This window comes from Diorhabda sublineata, chromosome X, assembly GCF_026230105.1.
Source record: "Diorhabda sublineata isolate icDioSubl1.1 chromosome X, icDioSubl1.1, whole genome shotgun sequence".
In the NCBI taxonomy this organism is placed as follows: Eukaryota; Metazoa; Arthropoda; class Insecta; order Coleoptera; family Chrysomelidae; genus Diorhabda; species Diorhabda sublineata.
This window is the reverse complement of record NC_079485.1, coordinates 21,348,385-21,372,003: the sequence shown is the minus strand read 5'-3', so window position 1 is coordinate 21,372,003 and position 23,619 is coordinate 21,348,385. Positions and strand designations below refer to the sequence as shown.

At 29.6% G+C, this 23,619-nt stretch overlaps 1 protein-coding gene across 21 annotated transcripts in view; it reads right to left on the bottom strand.

Annotated features, from left to right (window-relative positions):
* LOC130450870 (twitchin) overlaps positions 1-1,619 on the bottom strand; it is an 83,160-nt gene extending 81,541 nt beyond the window's left edge. For 17 of the 21 annotated variants that reach the window (XM_056789570.1, XM_056789565.1, XM_056789551.1 and 14 more), the window contains exon 1: positions 1,291-1,460. The gene's annotated coding sequence lies outside the window, so the exon portion shown is untranslated. Of the gene's footprint in view, positions 1-1,105 lie in introns of all 21 variants that reach the window. The other 4 variants (XM_056789559.1, XM_056789560.1, XM_056789550.1 and 1 more) reach the window with 4 other exon arrangements.
* Between the last annotated feature and the right edge of the window lie 22,000 nt (positions 1,620-23,619).

Genomic DNA, 23,619 nt, shown 5'->3' with positions numbered 1-23,619 from the left:
ATTTTTAACATTTCATATAAAAAAGTAAGTTTCTATAATTTTTCAACCACAAAAATGATAATAATGAACGGTCTCCAGTAATAAATAATGCGAATGTTTGAAAAATTTTCTTACGGCAACTAATTCTATTATCATTATTCGTCCAGCTATATTGTGTTTTCGTTATATAAACAATATTTTATGATTATGTACAACTTCAAAATTATAGATCATAAAATATTATAATTTAGTTGATAGTTTATTTGGTTACAATGAAATTGATTTCAATACTTTCTAGTTACTCAAGCCTTCTTTCAGATATTCAATTAAATAGACATCCAATTGAATTTAATTTTAAATTCTAAACTCACTTGCTGCAATAATTTCGGTAATTAAACTTTTTTAAAATATAATAAATGTGCCTGTTACACTTAACTATAAGTCACCTTGTAATAGTTAATAACAAAACAGCAGTTAATAAATAATAATAACATTGTTTTTCGTACTATAAGAAGAATTTTACGAAATCCATTTTAACGCGTCAAAGCTAAATGGGTTAATGTGACAATCGGTTCAAAATTAGGTCTGTTCTCCACACAACACTCAATGCAAGCTAGTTTACTTTTAGAACGTATTGGATGTCCTACAAAGACCGATATTTCTCGAGTTCCAACATTTGGATCAAGATGGTCCAATGATAGCTTTGAATGCAGTCAAGGTTTTAATGCGCAAGTCAAACATTAATCGAATATCAAATTTCCACAGTTCTGGAAAATACTAAAAAACCAAATAGTTAAATAAACGGCCATCATCTTTTCAAAACAGTTTGTGAATAGTGAGAACGAAAAAATTTAAATTATATTAATAGTTAAAAAATATACTATGATATTTGATACCTCTACTCTTATAACTTGAGAATTTTTGATTATTATTCATTAGTTATTCTTATATTCATGTAGGAGCATCATACATTTTTGATAGATTTTATTTGACAAAGTTTCTAAGAAAAAATGACATTATAAACGTTCATGCAACGGAAACTTTTATAACTAAAACCTTAGACGTTTGGAATTCCAATCAAAATGAGAGTGAATTTGTACAAAATGATTTTTGAAAAAAATCTTACTCCATTTCAAAAGTTACATGAAGTTTATAAGGTTGGTGCAAATTTTGTTGATAAAACTGTGGAATTTGCAATCTTCGAGCATCAATTGTGGTTTTATAGAACATCCATTTTTAATGTAGGTGATATCCAAAGGAAGTTTTCTGAGCACAAGTGAACTGCACTTAAGAACACTCACATACACTTACTTCTTACAAAGGAGTTGTATTTTGAAGATTTTATAACACTTCACTTCACTGCACTCACTGGCTAACGCGTGGTATTATAATTTTTGTCGTATGCGTCGCTGCGCGTCGTTGCGAGCGTCGTTCGTCTATCTCAGAAATTGCTTCGAGGCCTCTAAAGCACTGACTAAAGATGTCTAATGGTCACGAATCTAATCTAGAGTATGACGCATTCCCCGCCATCAAGAAAATTCCCCACTCTTAATTAAAAATAAGTTTTCATATGTTGTTGAAAAATTCCACCCCCACCATATGCGCAATATATGTCTCCGTCTACTCTTGTGATTATGACTAAGAGTAAGAATATTTTTTAGGTGGTTGTAGGATCATTACCACATGCGTTTTTAACACATTTCATGAGTTCTATTTCTACTACTTATTCTAGTTATTTTCTCACGCGAAATCTCAAGTACTATTTTCATGTAGATATAAATAAGTTTTCATTTTCACCTATCATGTTTTATGTTTTGGTTTGGGCAACATTTTGACATAGACATAAAGAGAATGAAAAATTAGTTTATGTTTTCTATATTGAAAAAAAGCCTATTTGTTTAGTTTTATTTGCATAATGATTATGTATACTCGAAAGATGCGTAATTATATGTTATGCTTTGCACACATCGTATATGTGAGAAATACTTTAGTGTCAATCACTTGAAAGTCCCTCCCTAATAAACATATAATTTAGAAAGTACCGGGGATTGCTATTGCAAAAATTGTCATTTATCCATAACACATGTCTTTCATTGGCACAGTTGCAGGTCTCCCCGAGATTCTTGTGCGGCCCTTTGCCACCTAGTACAAAATGGTAGAGTGTTTTTTCTTTTTTCATTTAGAAGAAATATTGGGAATTAAAAAATTGTAGAAATGTCAGGTAATTGAAAAATTATTTATTCGGATATTTCAGAATTTCAGAAATCAATTATACTTTTTTCAGAGTATTGCCGAAATGTTGGCTTTATATCCAAATAAATAATTTTACACTTTACTGAAAATTCCACATTGTTTATGTAATTTACATATCTAAAAGAAACGAATAATGTTCTATGTTATATTTATTTGAAAATAAAGTGAAATTACAAAATACTATTTACAAAATTTGTCATACAGAGCAGCCACATGCTAGCAAACGATAAGTTTACATCGATATTGAGTGGTTGCATCATCGATTACACAGAGCCATTCATTAGTCAGCTGATTGTCTTTGCAAAAAAAATTAAAGTAGCACTAGCAGCGCCAACTACCTTGTCTAAGAAGTAAACAAAAATCGGTTTCAGATCTCCCATTTGAGTGTCACACCTTGCTTTGGCTTCTCTGACTCGCATCTCTCAACGCTTCCCTGTTGCGATCTTCAGCAAACTGTAGTTATCAGTGCGTGCTTATAACAGTTACACAGTTTTATTGTATTTCTAGAAAGTATACACTTTGTTAAAGATATTATTTGATATTCGTTTATTTATCCATCATGTCAAATAGCAAGAGAAGAAAATTAGGTGATGAAAACAGAACATTTAATGTAGAATAGGAGTTAGATTTTTTCTTTACTGCTGAGAAAGATAAAATGATGTGTTTGTTGTGCAATAAAGTTTTAAGTACTTTAAAAAAAGCGAATACAAATAAACACTACTTGACTCGAACATAGATATTTCGCTTTAGAAACTGCTCTTCAAAAGTTGAAAAATGAGAAGCATCATCAGCAAGCATCTTTTAGTGTGTTTGTAAATCAAAATTCCGTAGCAAAGATTGTATTGTTGAAGCCGTGAGTATGTTAGATACAAGAAATGTCGACAAATACAAACAATTACCTCTTTCCAGAAGAACTCTAACAGATCGACAGCACGAATTAGCGCAAAATGTAATAGAACAACTTCATACAATTATACAAAATGAAGATGTTTATTTTTCAATTGGTTCAGATGAAAGCACTGATAAAACAGCGGCACAAGTTTTATATTTTATTCGTGCTATAACTAAAGATTTTCAATGTTACAAAGAACTACTTGCGTTGGGTACACTAACTGGAAGAACTCGCGGAGCCGATATTTTCAAAAGCTTCAAAGAAGTATGTAATAAATTACAATGGAATGTCAGTAATTTAGTCAGTGTCTGCACCGATGGCGCACCTTCCATGAGAGGCAAAAAAGGATTCGTTGCTTTGTTAAAAAAGGAAAATTTAAACTTGAAAAAATTGATATCATTTCACTGGATTTTGCATCAGCAAAATCTTTGCGCAAAATCTACCATTTTGCAAGACACTCTGGATAGAACCATTGCCATTGTCATGCTCTCTTTAGATGAGGAAATGTATAGTGTTGACCTATCATACTATCGCTGGCTATCAACAGGTCAGGTTTTGTCTTTGACAAACTTTTATCAACAACAAGGAAGATATTGTGATCTATCAGATGAAGTATTTCTCAGAAACCTTGCATTTTTGTCTGATATGATGTCAAAACAAAACAATTTAAATATTTGCCTGCAAGGTGAAACGAGGTATATTTATGAAATGTGGCAAAAGATCCAAGCGTTTAGAAAAAATTTATCATTTTTTGAAACATTGATTTGTCGATCAGAAATATCTGCACAACACTTCCCGGAGCTAGCTAAAATGTTAAATTAGCAGAACTGTGAAAATAGAGTATACTAATAGATTTTCTGATTTTGACGAGCACCCTCCTGGCATTTGAACCACACTCAATAGATATATCCGAGGCTCCTGCAGAACTACAAATGGAAATAATTGATTTAGAGGAAGATAGTATCATCAAATCCCTTTTTAACGCTAAAAACGATCCCCTAGAAATCTGGAAAACTGCTGTTGAATATCCATGCCTTCGAGAATATGCTCGCCGTTTACTTTCCTGCTTCGGAAGTATCTACTGTTGTGAGACAACATTTTCTCTCATATATATATATATATTATATATATATATATATATATATATATATATATATATATATATATATAATAAAAAAAAATTTAGAACGCAAATTACAGATGCACATTTAGAGGATCAATTAAAGCTAAGCTGTGTGTTAAGAAGCTTGATCCAAATATCCAACTGTCAAACAAAAAACAAAGCCAAATAAGTCACTAACTTAGTGAATAAAAAAATATCTTTTATTGTATTTTTTTATGATATTTTTATATTATTTTATATGTATATTGTTTTTAAAATTTTGTAGTATTATATTTTATTTTTTTTTATATAATGCAATAAATTGTTAAATCTATAGAAAAACTATAATAATTTCACAAAAGTCACTTTCTTAGGTCAATCAGCTTATGCAGCCTCTCTTATTGCTGCCTAATTTAAATGTGGCCTATAATGGTAAAAAGGTTCCCCACCTCTGGTTTAGACCATCAGTCCAGATGTGGTAGGTAGATAGGTCCAGATTTGTGTCTTTCTGGCGGATCATATACTTACCTAACTGAAGTGTATGAGGAGTCTATTCAAATTCGAGAAAGTCGAACTTTTTACTTCATGAATGAAAACTGAATGATTGTTTAGTTTCCACAATAGATTTTCGATGATGTAAATGTATTCTTGGAGAATTATCCAATAAAGCAATACAAGTAATTTTTATTCATTTTTTTTACCTACATCGCCAGTCACCTAAACTAATACTGCGGCAAGAATTACGTCCCCTCCAAATACCGAGACGTCGATTATGCTTTTTTGTTGATTTCGATATCTCTAATGGCTTGTTATTGTAAGGAGAGAGGCATAATCCGCTGACCGGATTCAATCTTGTTGGTTCCTTTTGGAGCAGTCTGACAACCTATTCGGAAACGTCACTCCGAAGTAAAGAAAACACCGGTCAGGATTGCTATTTCGTGTTAAACGAAAACAACTGCCACATGAATTAAAACATTTCTAAAAAATTTAGGTGATAGTAATAATTATAGCAGCGCTGGCTATTGTTGTTTTCAGTTCGGATTAGAGATTTCGAGGAAGAGAGTGTAAGGACGCTTTAAAGATTAAAGGTTAAAACCAGTCAGCGGCTTACGCAATTTTTGATTTAAAAGCAATTAGCATCATATAGATAAAAAGGTCGATTGGTATAACTTTTTGAAGATGTAATTCAATATTCGTCGGGGCATTGGCGAGGAATATACACAGAGTTAGTCGATCAAATCTTACCAAAAATAGAACAACGATAGTGACTTATCGCATAATAAGGTATTAATTTAAATAAGTTTCATAAATTTCGAGTATTTAATTGAACAACATAATTTGGTATAAATGTATGAATTTAACTACACATTTACTGTCACTGTCACTAAGATTTCCGGTGATTTTTGATATTATTAAAGCTTGTTAAAAAATTTAAATGTAATTTTAACAGATCTATCTTTTACAAAGTGAAAGATAGAACTTTTCCTTTTTCACTTATAAATGTTGTTTACAGTATCCCATGCAAATAATTTAACAAAACCTTAAATCTTTATCCAACAGAATCATCACCCATAAAAGCGATTACAGACTAACTACATCCTGAAAGATGTGCACAAACTGAAGGTGTTACTTCAATTGATCACCAGATGGATTTTAACGCTGTAAACGTATTAATAAATAACAGAATCGCAGGAAGAACCTTCCTTGAAATGGCCAACATCTCAGATAAATAACTGTATTATTATGAAAACTGACATTAACCATCTTATTAACGTTTATTCCTATTTACTTTCATGATACTCTCATCATAATAATAAAACATCATTGAACTTGGTATAACATTCTGAGATTCGGTATAAAATAAAATATAATAGAATTTTCATTGACTGGTATAGGAAACCAATAAGTTTTGAAAAATATATCAGTTATCACTTATATCACCCACTTAAAAATAAGATTTATTTAGTCTTCAAAATTTTTATCCAATATTCCTTAAAAAGAACCTTAAAATGCTTTTTTTGAAAACTCAACACCAACATCAACCAATAAATTGCCTGACATTGCTTAAGTTGTGACAAGAAGTACGTTGGTCAGTCGAAGAGGTCAGGTCACTGACTAGTCGGATAATTTCTCACAAAAACGATAGCAAATTATATTCTGACAGGTGTTCATTAGCGATACGTGTCTACCATTAGAGACATAATAAGAATGATGAATCTGCCAAAGTTTTGACAACTGAGAGAAACTAGAAAAACGTCTATTTCTATATTGCCCAAAATGATCAATGCATTGATAAGAAAACTGATTTAAATAACCTTAGCGTAATCTATGCATATCTTTTAGATTTCGAAAAAACAAATTCTATAAAAGATATTCAACACCATAAACAACCGATTAAGCTTACTTATCCTATGAAATTCAACTTCTCCCATAACCACCATAACCTATATAAATATTTATTGTCATTGATAATCGAACCAATAAATATAGAGCTTTATCTATAACTACCTAGCCTATAAAAATTTAGTGAATACATTAGCATTCGAATGCTCTAAAATATATGAGTCAGTATACTTTGATATTTAGATTGCTACAGTCCCACTACGAAAATGAATATATATATATATATATATATATATATATATATATATATATATATATATATATATATATATATATATATATATATATATATATATAAATTTCATTAATTTCTCAGACCTTTGGATATGTTTATGTTAAGTTCAAACGTCAATTTATTTCTATCTCTTAATAATTTTAAAAAAAAATTTAATTTTGAAACAGAAAAGACGTAAAATCAAAAACAAATATATATATACATATATATATATATATATATATATACATATATATATATATATATATATATATATATATATATATATGTATATATATATTTGTTTTTGATTTTACGTCTTTTCTGTTTCAAAATTAAATTTTTTTTTAAAATTATTAAGAGATAGAAATAAATTGATATATATATATATATATATATATATATATATATATATATATATATATATATATATATATATATGTATTCATCGTCTGTGAAATAATTAATTGAAATTAATTGAAATAAATTCTTGTAAAAATTTTTAATAATAAGAAACAAAATTCAATATTAAAAGTAACTTTTATAGAAATATCCCAGTTGCATTGAAAATCAGTTTAAAATAACAGGTAAAGAATTGACGTTTCGGTCAGTTTTTTTGTTTACCATTCTTTTATTATTATGTTATTATTGATTCCATAAAGTGCCCCATCAATACAACTAATTTTATTATTACGTTCAGTGTCCATTGGGAATTTAAGTTTTGTATGATAAGAAATGATTATTTAAATTTTATTTTTTGTGTTAATCGCTAAAATTGTTTGTGGTATTATTTTCCAATTATATCCACTGACGAGATGAACTTGTTCGCGTTAGGTTCAGGGTTCAGGTATGAAAATAATATGAATTTTAAAAGATTTTCAATAATATGAAATAGTAACACCGCAGTAGTATAGAACACCTTTAATCACAATATGTACAAGCTCATCAGTAAATGAACCAAATTTCATGTTCCTTAAAATATGTTTTGGGTGACCTACTTTTAAAAGTGACAAAAGTTTTTATAGCTTAAGAAAGTATTCTTCTTTACTTTATTAAAATAATTAATTAGCTATTGTATTTTACCTTGGGTGGTTGTTACAAATTATTTTTTCTTCAAATATAAAAAATTATCATATTGTTGTTTAAATAGTGAATACAACAAATGAGTTCAGAATTGTTTTCAAAATCAAGGGATAACTAATTTTAACAAGTTCAATTTAAAAATTATTTACTTTGCATGTCGGCCATAAGATGTACAGTATAGTTAGCGTATTCTCAGGTAACTGTTGCATGTTTACGTTGGTGGTATTAAAAAACCAAAAACCAAACCGTAAAACTAGGAATGATCAGATAAATGAAAAAAATTATTATAAATAACTAGTTAACAAACTGTATACAATTGTACGAAAATAACCGTAGGCTGTAGTATTTTTAGAATGAACCAAAGCAAAAGCGATGTAATTTTATCCACGGGCCAGAATTGTGCCAAACCATATAGGGCGGCCGACGGTTGGATAAGCATCGGCATCGTACACTGACGCCGACGTCCACGTAGCCTCTGTTACACCACGGTGTTCAGATGCTGCCTTCTTAGAATACAGACACATGGACGTTTCTCTGTCATACGCATTCATTAGTGCCAATTTACACGAATAAAACTATTAAATATATTGCGAACAACGTATTTTCAAAACAGTCTTAAGCAATATCATTCATAAATACACTATGTACACAGATTTATTTATTTATATCATGAAGAGACTTTGACATAGTTAGGTGATAAAATTTAGGACAGACGCAAGGAAAATACAATTCTTATGAAAATATATCGGAGAGACGCGATATTGCTAGCGGTGTTATGTTAGTTAATTATAAAAAGTTTTTGCTTTAAGAATTTTTGAATTTCTGCATGTCGCTCCAGAATGGACTATAAGGAATTGAAAACATTTGTGATATAAAATCTAGAAGCCGGGCATAACTAAATAATTCGCAATTTGTTTAATTCCGCAGCTTCTACCAACCACACAGTATAAAAACATATATAATATAGATAAAATAGTAATAAAATTTCATCAGATATATTCACTTGGATTAAGTTTGAAGTTATTTGAACATCCGTTGTAATTTTCCATTCAAAGGAGGTATTGACAAGCAACAAGCAACCATGGCACATACCTTGCAGATAGCTTTTTTATATGTAAGCAAAATATTCCATACCCGCTTGGTTGAAATATTTACTCTATTAGCTACCTTACGTACATGTATTTGGTCATCGGTAAGTACAATGGCTCGCATATTATTCATTGTTTTTAAAGTATTTTTAGTAAATGATAATATCGGTCATTATCCGTGTTCTTATGGCCAAATTTAACAGCAGAAAACTACTTACAAAACATTCTATGAAACATGACATCAGAAACATGATGAAAACTAACAGTAAAAAGGTCCGCTTCCATCAAACCGCCCTCGATATACATATTCTGCGACAATTACTATTAGTGGTAGCTTATTTTTAAATTTATAATTAGGAATTAAATAAGATATTTTCGAATGTAACTTATAGGACGAGCAAAGTTAACTGTTGGCAATTAACAAATTGAATTTCATTGAAAGGTGCTCTGTTAAAATGCTTGTTAGAAAAGTTGAATTCAGATTACTTGACTTAAGAGCTAACTAGATCTAGAAAAAACAGAACATTTTGTGAGAATTCAGACACAGTATTATTTTACACAAAATTAGTAACTATGCAAGATTTATTCAAATGCAGAAGAGAGGAAGATAATAATTATAATATTCAAAAGCATTCGTTAGCGATTTGAGATTCTAGTCATTCATAATAATTTCCAACAAACATAAAAAGAAACTACCTATTGCAACAAACTTTTTGAAATTCTTTATGGTCTCTTCGTCCTTATAAATGTCCACTTATGGACTATGTTTAACAACAACAACAAACAACAAGGTTTTCGACTGAAAATCAAGTTCTTCACTGTCAACCTCTTGTCGTACCTACATAGTGATAACAAAACATAGCCGAAAGCGATAGCTAGGAAACAATATTAAAATCTATTAAAAGTGTTAGCCGAATTGTATTTTTCATATAAAAGCATTTGTATCAATGTTTCTTGGAAGTAAGAGTATTCAATTTCATTAAGAAATTCCAGCGTCCTAAGAATTGAGACAAAATCACATATTACAATTTATTTTTTAACATTTTAACAATTCTTTGACTAATCAATATATTAAAAATTGTTTATGTAATGCCTCCATCGAATTCAAGCAGCTCCTGAAATTACAATTTCGGTGAAAAAATGTGAAATATTCATGAATGAAATGTTATTAGACGATATATTGGTACCGGAAATAGCTGTAGTAGAATTGAAACCGACAAAACTTTTTCGTCAATAGATTTCAAATAATTGAATTTTAAAGTAATTGGAATATTTATGAAGTTTCCATATTTAAGTATTGCATCAAACAAGTCTGGATCTAAGTTTATAATATAATATAATAAGTTTATAAAATACTACCCTTGACTAGCAAGGTATCTATATTTAATCGAAACATCTCTAAAAGGCTTCTTTCGAAATGACTATCTGTAGTTGAGTTCTCATTGTAAGAAATGGTGTCAAAAGGTTTCTATTTTAGCACCTTCTGACAAGAGTCAGAAATCGGACCTTGATGTTTGAAATTGATTGAAAATGCTCATTAAGTCACTTTTTAATCGATCATACTACTTGTAAATTATATTCAAACTTTAATGCACAGTTCAAAAATTATGAGTCACGACAGACGCTGAAAATTCAATTTCACTAAAATGGCTATAGAAGTAGACTGTTAAGCCGGAATGAGTTCATACTTGTCACTGCTTGTCACAGGAAAGTATGAAATTCTAACAGAAATAAATACAGGGTTAGTAATCCCTCCTTGAAAAATTTAGGAATGAGTTGAAGCCATTTAATTGATCACAGGTAAAAGCGTAGCTTAGGGATGCAAATATCCCCGTATTTATTTATCCGGTAAAATTTTGACAATAGTCACCAATTATAAAAAAAAAGGCGAATGATTATTTTCATTAGGGACGGTAGTACCTTCGAGGTAAATAGAAATTAGAAAAATTGGAGAGTAAAAAGTTATCAATCCAATGGCATTCACGTCAATTATTAAACCGTATGTGTGGTTCTGGAAAATGGATGAGTTTCAGGGCCACCTTATCATGGCAACTGTAATAATATATCCATTATAGGATGCGTATAATTATCTTGAAAACGTTACTAATATATTCAATACATTCCTCATTCTTTTCGAGAATCTCTGTTCTGAGTCATCTTAGAATACATTTTTATTATTTATTTTATCTATAGTATATCTAAAAATTGGACGTTGTTCGATTCTGAAAATATTTATAAACTTAAATTTAGATGGGTATGGGTATGATTAATATAAATGCTATTGTGATATACATAGATGAGAAAAACGTTTGTAACGCTTGATAATATACGTACATTGATATAAATGATTTTGATTTTCCAATTAAATCAGCTGTTTTATTTTCAAATGAAATACTTTGCCTGCGCATACTTATTCTACTAACACAAAATTTCAAAAAAATATGTTTCTATTTTTGTTACAAAGCGGCCAATGTCTAAAATATTAACGATGCTACAGCCACTATTCCAACTGCTGTCATGCGGATTTTGTATATCGTGTTAGACGATCTCATAATTTGGCTATCAAGCCAGATTGACCTAAAGAAATATGCTAAAAATATTTCTGATGAACGTATTTGTTATTTCTAGAAAATTCTTGTTTGTTCAACAGTTGGGCTCCGTAAATTTGGAAATTAAAAATATTCATTTCAGATAATTCCATCTAAAAAAAACGATTTTTTAAAATAAATGAACCAAAAAGAAATTTAGATGCATTTATATATCAGTAGAAATTTACCATCATCGACTGAAAATATTTCTTTGTTCGACATAGTAAGAAAATTATTCTTACCTTTCTACATAATAATATCAAACATTTAGAAAAAATACTCATACACCAGGAACCAAAAATCAGCCATAGTTATTTCATCTATAACGATGATGCCGAAGATTCGAAGATTTTGGAGGTGATTTCTTATGAATTTGATGCCCTGAATTCAAATAGGCTATTAGTTTTTGCCTATCAGCTCGAATTTTTAAGAAATCAACATTTTTGTGAATGATACATTACACTATTTTAAAAGAAAAACTATGGTTTAAAGAAACAAATTAAACAAGGAAGTTTTATTATATTACTCAGATATTACAGATATTATTTATTATATACAATAGAAAACAGAGTCATCATTTAAACCAATTACTCACTAAACATTTCGGAAACTTATTTTGCGTGACATTCTTGAATGTATTTTAGAAGAATCCCGTTTTAAAGCCCAGCAGTAATCTGCCATCATGTGAGTATCCTATCTTCCTTGATAGCGATCCTCCATACATTTTATATCTTGGTGAAATCTTTCACCTTGCTACTCACTAATGTCACCTAAATTATTAGGAAAACGGTCTAAGTGGCTGTGTGAGTAGTGCACCTTAATGTCATGTTACACCCAAGTGATCTGAAATTATTCAGCATCTCATTGTTTAATTCAACATAGTTTTCAGCTTTGTGTTTACCCAGAAAATTTTGGACAACTAAAACAAATGAATTCCAGGATTTTTGTTCAATCTCAATCATTGAATTTATGAAGTGAGGGTCTCCTCAGCTGTCTTATTTGTGGGCCACAAATATTCCTGCTTTAATTTTTTATTTACTCAGCTGAGGCATTTTTCCCCTATATAAGCAAAACATGATCCATTCTTATCAAGAGCCTTTACAAACTGCTTCATTAGACCCAGCTTGATATGCAGTGGTGGAAAGATGATTTTCTCTCGTGGAACTAAAGGATCATTGCAAGCTTCTTCTACTTGAACTCATTTTATTTCTATTCAAGAACACAAATACAGCAATTCACATTAACAAAGATTGTTACGTTTTAGATTGACTTTTCAACAACTCGTTACTAAAGAGAAATTTCATACGACGCTAACTTCTATCTACCTGCACCGCAGGAATTCACAAACTAACCTCAACTCTCAACTGCAGTTGAAGTTTTGAAGGTCACTTCAGATACTGGACAGCTCCATCTATCGGATTTCTATGGAACTAACTGGATGACACTTATTGCAACGTTCGAGCGAAAAAAACAAGCAAAAAAGGCCGCATTTGGCTAAGAAGAAATTGTTCCATTCTATCAAGACAATGCACCAGCTTGCAAATCCGTTGGCCAAAATTGATAAATTAAAGTTTGAATTGCTAATTCATGCAACCTATTCGCCAAATTTAGTACCTTTGGATTATTTTGGGTTCTCAGACTTGAAAAAATAGCTCGGTGGTCAAAGGTTTTTTATCAATGAAGAGGTGATGTCGGCAGTTTACGGTTATTTTGAGAACCTTGACGATTCTTATTATAAAAATGGTATCAGACTTATTGAACATCGCTGGAAAAGTGTATGGCCTGAAAGGAGATTAAATTGAACATATATATATATATATATATATATATATATATATATATATATATATATATTTCCAAAATTTTTGTATTTTCTTTATTGGGTCAGGTACTTCTTGAACCATCCCATAAGCTTGAAATCGATAAAGTCACTTCTCGCTATTCAAATAGATCATGTTGAGCAATGCGATCAAAAGAGATCCATCGGATATTCAGAAAGATTTCGTGGGTAGGATAAAAGGTAAAAAAGTATTCTTGTGAGTTTTAGACAAATAAATAGTCGTATCTCATACCACATTGTATATAACATAATTACCATCAAATTGAATATACTTATGTTTGTAGTTGTCTTTTAATGAATAATAGATTAGGGAAAGAAAATTTTCTTTTCGTATTTGGTAACAATGGATGAGTTATGCACCTATCTCTTTGATGTGGTGATCAAAATGCAGAGTAAGAAGTGGAAACATCTCCGACAAAAACTTTCGAGATGCAGCTTTCAGCGGGAAAGTTATGCTAAACGTATTTTGGGTTACTAATGACGTAAATTTTGTAAATTTCTCAAAAAAGGCAGCCACAATTACCTCCAGATTTTGCTTGGCCAGCTGTTTTTGAAACCTTGAAGGACACTTGCATGGTAAATAATTTTCTTTGGAGAATGCAGTCAAATGCAAGAAACTTCAGCTTTACTAATTTTTTATTATCAGGGTCAAGGGATAAGCTCTCGTAGAAGTTAAAAATTAGTAGGATTAAATCCCACTTGTTAACAGTTTTTCAACCAATCAGTTATATATCTCATATTGTTAGTCTTCTTTTTGTAATAAATGAATTAAAATAATAATTATTTTTCAAAATAATAATAAGTTATCTCATAAATATTATTATTTTCAATTCAATTTGTTACAAAAGAAAACTGACAATAAGGAAAATATACAAGAATCTATGCCTGTATAAATTTTACAACACTTATACTTAAAAGTATTAAATAGAAAAAAGCATTGATAGATAAGTGAATTTATCTAAAAATCTAGAGCTGATACAGAAAAACTGCTTCCATATTTAGATTCGGCAATAAAAATATAATTAAAATCAGCTTTTTGTAGGCCTGTGTATTAGGTTATTACATAAGTTTTTAAGTAATGAAATTTAAGAAAAAACAATATGCAAACTTGTAAATAATCTTTCGAAATAATAGAATATACAAATAATTGATACAACTAACGAATTTTTCTTGTGAACAAAGAGTTAATATTTATAATTAATTAATCATTAAATCAAACTAAAACAAGTAAAAGAAGAAACTTATAAATCTATTAAATTTAAGAATTAAACCAATTGTCAAAACCGAAGACAATTGGATTAAAAATATTTTAAATACAAAGATACCAGAGAAAGGACATTTAACAGTTTCTATCACTATATTTAGTATGGAAATTACTAATTTTTTTGTTTACTAAAAACGCAATGTTGACAAAATGTTATAAACAATATCAATGAATATTATATCAAAGACTCCTTTACAAATCATGAAACTTTTAATGATATGGTATTACCAAAGAATTATGTTCTCTAAGGTTTAGATGTAATATCACTTTTTGGTAATATTCACTAAAATATATTTTTAACACAAATGTAGTTATATAAGTAAATACAACTCACTTAATATAGAGAATCTATTAGAATTAGCAACATTAATGTTTTATAATACATATTTTTCTAATGATAAAAATTACATACAAATCTTTAGAACACTAATATCCCTTTACTAGCATATTATGTAGATGATGTAATTGTATTATTATATCATTTTATACTTTTTTGAATAGTTTCGATTTTCATATACAATTTACTATAGAAAAAGAGTATACTGGACAATCATTACCTTGACACTGAAATTATTAAAAACGGAGACAATAAAATTATAATCGATTAGTATAGGAAATCAATAAATTCTGTTAGTTGTATCAATTATCATTCATATCAACCACGTAACACTAACAATAAGATTAATTTAATGAAACAGATATAATCCAAGAACCTGATATATCTGTACAAACTTCTTTATAAAACTCATCCTTCTAATCTTCTGAAATGAATTCTATATAACACATCTGGCAGTAACATTGATATAAAACGAGATTTAGTGTACAATAATACTAATTCTGACAATAATATCTATTTAAGCATCTTAACCATATATAAAATTAGTTACTCCTAAACTTTCCTAAACATAATATAAAGCTAACTTTCAGATAAAACCACGATCTTTTTGAAACTGGTACTTGGTTCACGGGCTGAACAATTTCTTTAATTTTTAGATATTTTTGATTTTAGGTCTTTACTCTTTTAAAATTAGTGTTTCAAAGACAGATAAAAATTGACGTTTCGATTACATTTTTTCGATATAAATACGCAAATTGTCATTGTTAATGTCATATTTTGATAAAGACTTAAATAAGTTGAAGCGTCAAGTGCTCATTCCATCATCACTAAAACTACAATATAGAATGAAAATCATGAATTTTGTTAAATCTTTAGTTATGTAAATGACTTACGTTCAATTTGAGGATGGTTTCTAGAGATAGTTTAATAAGTCCAAACACGCAAAAACGTTTAAATTTTATTTGCGAAATTAGATTCAAATTGAATTTTCTTTATTAGTACCATGTATGTTATCGGTCGGTGGGAAATTGGATCGCCGAAACTATACTTATTAGTGACATTTGATGTTCTTTGAGGTGGGATGTTGACAACGACAATTGGTCGATAATGTGAATAGAGCTAATTAGATTGATTGGAGAAACTTAACGTGTTTGAGAAAACACATAATTGGCGCAGTAGAATTCGTGCGGTTCGTGGAAAGACTTTTACGCATCGTATTGATAAAAACTTTTGGTGATATCGGTGTATCAACATCTAAATGCGAATCCAGAAGAATATACCCTTCAGTTAAGAAAGAAAAATTCTGAACGTGCCAAAATTTCTTCGCCTCTCCTCACCTTTTCTTCCGAGAGCTAGAAGAGACAGTCGTCAAGAATATTTTTGAAGATATTTTTATTTCTCATTTTCAGCTTTTTTAAAACAATTATTATACTTAAATCGATATATAAGTGAATTATAAAATTGGTTCAAGTCGTTTAATAACTTACACATTGATAATATAAGTAGTGAAAGTTCAGAGTTGAATAAAAATTCAAAAATGGCCACAGCATATTCACAATCATCAAAAGCTATTAACTGGGACTAATTCAAATTGAAATTGGAAAATATCAAATTGTACGATGATGACAACACGTGAAATAAATTTATAACACGTTACGAATGTTTAATAGGAACTATGGCTATTTATAATGTAGCGCTGATACAATGTTTTTCAGATAGAAGAGGATTAGATGATATTCTAGAAGAATTGAAAAGAACTAGACCATTTTGAAACCAAATCGATTAAAAAGAAAAGTTATACAAAAACAGAATTGAATACATTTATAGCAGAATGTACAAGACCAAATTTCTCGAGTCAAGTAATCGACATCCAACCACAGCACCAGCAACCCCCGACCGACGTTCTAGTATTTGAACAGACTACCAAAACCTAAACCGATGTCTACAAAATTCAAACCAACCCACTTATGACAATCAATATGTCCAAAGCAATAATCGAAGATAAAATTTCATCAGAAGAATTATATGCTAACGATTTTGAAAATGAATCAGATGACGTAATAGTAGATAATTCTGAAAACTTAGCTCACTATCTAGAAAATAATGCACAAAATCAAAATTTCTAGAGAGTTTCTCAAACAAAGAAACAGAAAGGATAGAATTAATTGTTTTTTGTCTTATATTAATGTGACTGTGAACGACCATAAATGTCCCTGCCTACTAGTTTCATAGTTATTTATAGTTTTTATTGTATACGATAAGATTAAGAGTACACTGATCACTCCTAATGGGAACCAACCTCCCTTATTTTACTAGACACTTGAATCCCCATTAACGACCATAAATATATCCATTTTATAATTATTTATTCTTATTGTATATGGTAAGATGTAGTATTTAAGGCAGCTTGTACACGGATACTTACTGAATAGTTTTTTTCTTCAAAGTAGTGAATTGGGATATTTAACTGGCGCAGTTAGATTGGATTTCCAGATTTGTAGCATATCGAACGTAACAATTTCCTTTCAACCATTGATTGGAAATCAAACCGGTACGTACGTGGTACGTGAGTGAAGGTTTTCGCAATAGAGTAGTTCCCAAAAAATCAAAAATCTCATCCATAGAGGACCACTACGACTTTTCACAGCGTGTAGCATCGAAAGGTAAGAAAAACATTTTTCAGCCTTGCAAGGAGTGCACATCCAAGATAGCAATAGGTACTGTCTTACATTCAGTAAAAGATTGAAGATCAGAGGTAATAATTTCAGATATGATTGGAAAAATATGGCAGATCTGTAATCAGTGTATTTAAACTGCGTACCAGAGTTTGATGGTAACCCTAATGAACCCAATAGGTACTTATACGTATGCGAATCACTTATAATAGTAATAATTTTTATAATAGAAAACAACCAAATTATTTGGGATGTATAACAATGCTTTGAAAACCTTTTTGTCAGGTCTCAGATATCCGCTTAAAACAACTAAGTCTGACTCTCTATAAACCAATCCAAAAAATAATTTGTTGTCGGTGAAGATGATATTTAATATTTTCAAAGCTTTCAAAATAATGATGTGAATAATCAAAAAACAAATTGTCACTTGAACAATAGGAACAATTCTAATAATCGAAGTAATTTTGATAATGAAAATACATTAGTTAAATAACTAAATTAATTACTTTGAAAAAAATATTTATTAAGCGAAAACATAATTAATTCCTTATTAAAAATTTATTATGATGTATTATTTCATTTAACTCAATGTAACGGCATAATGAACTCAAAATTTATAAAATTGTGTCATAGAAATGTTGAGGTCGTTCATTATAATATTGTCTTATCATGAGAAGATCACAAAATTTCTAGAAAGTGATGTCCAAGAAGTGGCGTTTTGAATATTTACAACCAACAAAATAATGATCTAATCCAATTTTGGGAAGAACAACTTTTCATTTCGCCATCAGACGCAAAAAATTGAAAATTCACAATGCCTTACCACCTAAAATATATGGTTAACCAAAACTCCACACACCTGACATTCCCCTTCGACCGATTTTTTCAAGTATTTAAACTCTTCTAACCCCATTATCTAATTATTTGAAAACAATTTCATATCAAAACAAGTACTATATCAAAAACACATAGGATTTCAAAGAAAAAATTAAAAGTATAAAAATTCCTGATAAATATGTATTTATTTCGTTAGATGTGGTTTCTTCATATACAAATATTCCTATTACCATTGTGATAAATATATTAATGAAAAAATTGGACAAAATTAAAGAATATACAGAAATACGTCACAATGAATTTATAAAAGGTATAGAACTCACACTTACAACAACATATTCCTAATATGAAAATGAGATATACAAACAAATTGATGGTTGTGCTATGGGAACTTCCATTTCAAGTGTTATAGCACAATTGGTAATGGAAGATATTGAGGAAACGGTTCTAAGCAAACTTGATATAAATATTCAATTCTTTTTCCGATATGTAGATGATTACATTACTGCTGTACCAAAGAATCAAATTAAAAACATAAGTAAAAAATTCAATTCTTATCATGAAAAACTTCAATTCACAATCGAGGTTGAGCAAAATAATAGAATCAATTTTCTTGATCTCACATTATATGAAATTAACAATAACATAAGAACAGAATGGTATACGAAACCAACTTGGTCCTCAAGATATTTAAACTTCAATTCCTGTCATCCTATGCCACAAAAAAGATCAGTGATTATAAGTTTGGCTGATAGATCTATCCAACTATCAGATCCCGAATTTAGATGTTTAGCTATTCAAAAAGCAAAAACTGCATTGAAAGAAAATTATTATCCGGAAAAATGATAAATAACATATTCAAGAAAAGGATAAACAGATACTACAATCAATTTAAAATAAAAACAGAAACGAAACATCAAAACATAAAACATTTTTCCTTACCATATACCATACCTTACGTACAAGGACTTTCCCAATAATTATCGAATTATTTCAGTAAATATGATATTTGTATAAGTCATAGAGGACATAATACATTATCCAAATATTTTACTAAATTAAAATCTAAAACACCAAAAAACAAAAGAATTAATATTATATATCAAGTACCTTGTACTAATTGTGACGCTGTCTACATAGGGCAAAAATCTCAGTATTTAGAGAATAGGCTAAGAGGTCATCAATACGATAAAAAAAATAGAACTGCATTAACGAACCATGAAATAAACATAAATTCAAAGATTCAAAAATTCTTGAAACGGAATCTAATACACGAAAAAGGGAATTTTTAGAAAAGGTTCACATTCATAAGAACGAAAAAGCTACAAATGATAAAAAAGATCTAAATAATTTAAGTAAAATTTATAGCTTTATTTTGTAAATTCTAATAAATTTAATATATTTGACCAAGGAAAAATTAATTTTTCGTATTGGAACAAAGTTCTAAGTTGATTTTATCCTTATTTTGATATTCATGATGAAGGTGATCTATAGATCAATATAAATAATGTATTATTATACCAAAAGGTCTAAATTGAAGAAATTCATACATATATATATATATATATATATATATATATATATATATATATATATGTCACCTACGCCATTGCCCTTAGGTGGACAGTATATTGTGCTGATTAAGAACTTATTTTATTGTAGAATTGCTTAGCTTGTGTTTACCAAAAGATTATTTAATTCACGTTTGTAATAAAAAATATCAGTCTTGTAATTGAAGTTGTTGGTAGAATTTATGTTAGAAATAAAGTTAGTTTTTAAAAACACGGTTCCAGTAAATTAAAAGTTAAGTGGCGCAGTCAGTAGGATAGTCAATCGGAAGTTAAAGCATATAACATTCGGTTCGTTTCTACGATTTGTTGACTATTCGAACAAGTAAAGTTAAATTATTGGAACTCTTAGTTGGGCGAACTGAGTAACTCAACTAGAAGATCTGTGTTGTGCTAGAAACCGGAAGAATCAAGAGGATATTGGTTGTTCCTGTGCAGTCCGAGCCAATGGAAAGGATCTTCATTCTATTGCTGTAAGTGTTTTTAATGTCATATAGAGGAAATATTAATTATTTACTTGACACATCTGACGATTCTGACTCAAATTCTGAATCAAATAACTCAAATTCAGGCTCAAACTCTGTTAATACTAAAATAAAATTTAACTTAGCATCACCAAAACTTTTTTCTACGAACAATTTTAATAAAATGGCTACTCCACAATTATCTATTTTAAAAAAGGAGTATCTTGATATGATACCCGAATTTGATGGAAACAATGCATTACTTCCTAGGTTTATAGAAATTTCAGAGAAATTAGTAAGTAAGTTTTATAATACTGTGGATGTAGGGGATTTTCAAAATGAATATTTGATGTCCAGCATTTTAGCAAAAATAAAAGGTGAAGCAGCCATAAACATTTCTTCTTGTACGATAAGAACTTGGGAAAATCTAAAAGATGCACTTCTTAATACTTATGCTGACAAAAGAGATATTTACACTTTAAGTATAGAACTTTCAGAAATGAAACAAGGTAATGAAACGCCTTTCGAATTTTATAATAGAATTCAACATTTATTAAATCTTCAAATTTCTTATCTCACGACACATTCTAATGTTAGTGAACATTTAATTTTGGGTAATTACTTTAAAAATTTGGCTCTCAGAGTATTGCTACGCGGTTTAAAAGAACCTTTAGGCACATTAATGCGTACGAAAAATCCAGAAAATTTGAATATTGCTTTAAATGTTCTTACAAATGATTTTCAAGTTTATATGACCCAGAATAATCATCCGAAAAATGTTTTTTCACCCTTGAATACGCAAAATAATTCACATAAAAATAAAACCAATTTCCAAAATAATGTGGCATATAGGCAGCCATCTCCTAGGCAAAATTCTATTCCGAATTATCAATATACTAATCGAAATTCCGCTCAAACCCGCAAAACTTCTTACACTCCTTCTAATAGGAATAATTCAAACTTTTCTAATAATGGTCAAAACGTCTTTAAACCCAATCAGAACCAAAGATTTCCAAATCCAACTCCAATGAGTATGTCTACAAGAAATACATCTAGACCCCCTCAAAATTATCAAAATAGGTTCCAACACAATCCGAATCAACCTAGAAATTTTATCTCGGAAGAACTCCATAATATAGACGATTCTGATTGCACTAATGATGAATCCGATAATTTTTTAGAGACACCAGCCTCGGAACCAAACCAAACATTATCGAATTGTTAAACTTAAATAATTCAGAAAGCGTGTTACCCTATATAATTTTTCCAGAACAAAATCTTAAGGTTTTAATTGATACTGGTAGCACAAGATCCTTTGTGACACCAGCAGTTGCTGAGAAATATTTCAAAAAATCTTATGTCAAAAAACCCTTCCATGTAAAATCTGCCTTTGGTAGCAGTCAACAAAATTTCTGCACACTCATTCCAATCCCTAAAATGTTTAATTATAGGAAACCGCTCAATTTAGAATATTGCGTTTTCAAATTTCACGATCATTTTGATTGTTTGTTAGGATTGGATAATTTAAAAATACTTAATGCAATTATCGATTTAAATAATTATTTGCTTATGACTCCTTATAGTCAAATTAAATTGAATTACTTTGACATTAAAACTGGATCCACGAATTGTATAGTAGTGCCTCCACGTTGTGAACAAGTAATTAAATTAAATATTGAAAATGTAAAAAATGGTAATGTAATTATACCATATACACGAATTGGGAAATTAGAAATCCCTGAATGTTTAACAAAAGTTGAAAATAATATAGCTTTATGTACAATTTTAAATCCTTCAGAATCCAACTTTCGAGTAGATTTAAGCCCTTCTATTAGTGTTGAGACATTCGATGAATACGAACAAACCCTCAACCCAAATTTTAATGAAATTTATTGTGAAAATGTTAAATTTGATGTTTCGAAAGTTAGAACTGAACACATGAATTCCGAAGAGAAACAATCTGTATTAAAATTAATTCAAGAGTATAGTGATATTTTTCATGTTGAAGGAAATCAGCTCACCTTCACAAGTAAAATAAAACATCACATTAAAACTTCTAATGAAATACCTATTTATTCAAAATCATACAGGTATCCTGAGATTCACCGAACGGAAATTCAAAATCAAATACGAAAAATGTTAAGTAATAATATTATTAGACCATCCAATTCTCCATGGTCTAGCAACATTTGGATAGTCCCAAAGAAGCTAGATGCTTCTCAAAAGCCGAAGTTTCGACTCGTTGTTGACTATCGAAAACTGAATGAGATCACAATTGGAGATCGATATCCATTGCCAGATATTACAACGTTACTAGATAAGCTTGGACGTTGTCAATATTTTACAACATTAGATCTCGCTTCTGGTTTCCATCAGATCGAAATGGCTGAGGATGATATTCCGAAAACAGCCTTTAATGTAGAAAACGGGCACTATGAATATGTGCGCATGCCTATGGGTCTGAAAGGAGCTCCTGCAACCTTTCAAAGGGTCATGGACAATATCCTAATGGGTATACAGAACGAAAAATGTTTGGTGTACCTTGATGATATAATTCAGTTCAGTACCAGTTTACAAGAACACATCACAAATTTAAAAGAAGTATTCAATAGATTAAGAGAATCTAATTTTAAATTACAAATTGATAAATGCGAATTCTTGCGAAAAGAAGTAGCATATCTGGGACATATTGTCACGCCAGAAGGTGTAAAATCGAACCCAGATAAAATTTTAGCAATTCAAAAATTTCCAATACCAAAAAATTCAAAACAATTAAAAGGTTTCCTTGGACTCCTAGGATATTACCGAAAATTTATAAAAGATTTTTCAAAATTAACTAAACCATTAACTATTAGACTGAAAAAAGATGCAATTATTAATGTAAACGATTCAGATTACGTCGAATGCTTTGAAATGTGTAAAAATCTGTTGATGAATGAACCAATACTTCAATATCCAGATTTTACAAAACCCTTTAACCTTACCACAGATGCCAGCAATTATGCTTTAGGTGCTGTTCTAAGTCAAGGCAA